Raw genomic sequence first — 2,945 nt, 5'->3', positions numbered from 1 at the left:
AAGAAATCAGTGTATTGTATTGCAAATCATAAATCCCTTGTCAGGGGGAAGCCTAGGGCTACTGCTGGAATTACAGCTGCAGAAATTACTGTAAGTTTCTGCCAGGCTGAACCTGAGACCTGATAATACAGCACAGGGGCCACCTGACCTGCAGCTGTGCTGGCATCCACTTTGGGTTTGCTATCACTTCATTTTCAATAACGCGCATCTAAGACTTGTCAACATTYGATACTTCTGTCAAACTCAATCACTGTTTTAAAGTCAGCATCACTCCCACTTCAAGTGCAGGCAACTTGCYTTTTGCATGCAGAATAATCCCTTTCATCACAGGCACAGACTGATCCTGTTTTAGTGCATAATCTTTCTGAATGAAAAAGGATACACAAATCTCAGTAGTGGTTAATAAATAGCAAAGCTGCTATACAAAGAGAAATAAAAGATGGAAAAGAGAAAAATGGTAAATTATTTTAAGTCCTAAATACTACACATATATCCACATAATTTATGCTTGTTTTCTTCTCAGTTGAATTGGGAAACCTATGACCTCAGAGTGCCTTTATTTATTACATCTCAATTATTTCCATGGAAACGTGTACTGTGGCAATCTACTGGGTTGCCAGCTCCCTAGACCACAAAATGTATATACAAAGGACTTTTTAAAAGCAGAAGATATGGGTGAAYAAAAAGAAAGGAAGAATTTCTTTATCCTACATGCACATATGAGCTGCCTCCTATTATCCAGAATTTCACCAAGATTCAGCTCATACTTAGACTCCCTGTTAGGCAGCTCAAGCTAAGACCTGTAATTTACTTCAGTTTATGCTGAAGCTGAAAACAACATTTTTTTTTGTGCCTAGAGACCTCAGAAATATTTAGAATCTTTAAAAACTGGGCTTCACCCAGCTCACTGTTGTAAATACCTTCTAGATATTCCTACATTACAGGGATAATGTTTCTCAGCTATCACTTGGCAGTATGCTACCTGCTTCAATTCATAAAAATGCACTGGAAAAKAGTGATCAGTCCATATCAGAATTAGAGTCAAAATTTCATTATAAAGTATCAACCACTTGCRAGAGATATTGCTGCCTAAAAGTAATGAGGAAGAAAACAAAAGAGTAATAAATGGTAAATATCTAATGTTGTATATAACAAGTTGTCATGGTTTACTTACTGAGCTTCTAGGGCAAACACTGCACTGGCATAGAACTATTTCCTGGATGTTCAATGTGACACTTTAGCACAGGAAAATATTTTAACTGCAGAGGCCTGGCCACTAAACGTGATCCCCTCATCCRAAGGAAGTCATGACCCAAGGCCTGATCCACTGTTCTCAAACTGCGATTCTTTTAGTTTCAAACAATGTATTTCAGAGCATCCCCTAGAAATAGCTGCAACTCTGCCTTTTTTTCTGCCYACAGACTGTAACATTCTTCTACCAATTACTGAAGTAGCTCCTTTGGCAGATTGTCTGGGATTTCGGAGGGTCACAATGCCACGCTGCAAACCTGCCCCCCAGCACAATGCTAAAAGGTGCCCTTAGTTTGGGGAAAAATGATTAAGSGGCTCATACAAAGATGAAGGACCGACTTTACAAAAACTTGGTAAACATTTGAAGCATATACAACTTACATTGCAACCATCTGTAAAAGAATGTGTATTTCACAAATAATATAAAATRGCCCTGGATGGAGTTTTAATTTGTTCTTTAGCAGGTCGATTAACTGCAGCGTAATTTTGTTTGCTCACAGGTTAATTACAAAAGCTTTAGACTTTTTGTTTCATCTTCTAGGCATCCAAAGTTCTGATCCTTTTGTGCTTCTACAACAAAGCCTCCGGACCACTGAGTTTGCGACTTGTGCTTTGTGCAGAGGACAATAAAACCTTCCCCAACATCAGCTAACCTCCTCGTGGCGAGGAGAGAAAGGCTTCGGGAATCACGCCTTCTCTCTCGCACCCAGTCACTTAAAAGTCAAAAAGCTGGCAAGGCGTGCAATACGGCGCGGGGCTGGTCCCGGCCCTCCCTTTACGTTTCGCCAGCAGTTGTTTTCTTACGGAGGTAAACAGGAGGTTTCAAACACCGCTTCGCTGGGCATAGAGAARAATACGCGTAGTTTAATGTCTAACCTTTATTGATACAGCCATTACTAAATTTGGCCATTGTTTCTGCAAGCCCAAGCAAATTCTCAGCCCTTATCTATCAACCCGGGTTTAATTCTCCCCTTCTTTCACCACCCTTACGCGCATTGGACAGCAGGAACAAACAGACGGCGCTACTATTCCCAATCATAAASGAACATTAATTTCGGGCTAACCGGCTAAAACACGAGTGCACTCTTTCCTCCTTTCCCCGGCCCGCTGATGCGCCACCGCACCCGAGCATCACGCGAAACTTTCCTCCCCCCCGTGCCTCAACGATGCCACCGGCTTCTTTCATCAATTATCGCGACACGTGTCGCCGCCGAGTCTCGGCCGACACCGCGGTACCGCACAGCCCCGGAACGGACGGCGGGCGGGCGGATGCCCCGCGTGGGGAGACGCCGTCGGTTCCGGGGGGGTCTCCGCCACTACCGGCCCGTACCGGGGGGGATTCGCAATCCCCGCCAAGCCGGGCCCCGGCCCTGATTGGCCGCGTCGCGGCGGCGGAGGCGGCGGCGGCTGCCCGGGGCCGGGCGGCGGCGGCGGGGGCCGGCGGAGGATGCCTTACCTTTCACCGAGCGGGGCTTGGCTTGCTTCCTCCTGGACATGTCCGGGCGCCGTGGCTCGTCCTCCTCCTCGTCTTCCTCCCGTCCCTTCCTTCTCTTCCTCTTTCTGCTTTCTTTCTCACCCCCCCCCGCCCCCCGCACCTCCAAACTTTGCGAGGCGAAGCGGCAGCAGCGGGATCGATTATTTGATTTTCTCACTTCTTTCGCCTGTTGCAATGCGGCAAGTTCAACTCCTCTTTC

This window comes from Malurus melanocephalus, unplaced genomic scaffold (genome assembly GCF_030028575.1).
Source record: "Malurus melanocephalus ecotype Western Australia unplaced genomic scaffold, MMel_1.1 scaffold_255, whole genome shotgun sequence".
Classification (NCBI taxonomy): Eukaryota; Metazoa; Chordata; class Aves; order Passeriformes; family Maluridae; genus Malurus; species Malurus melanocephalus.
This window is presented reverse-complemented; position numbering follows the sequence as displayed.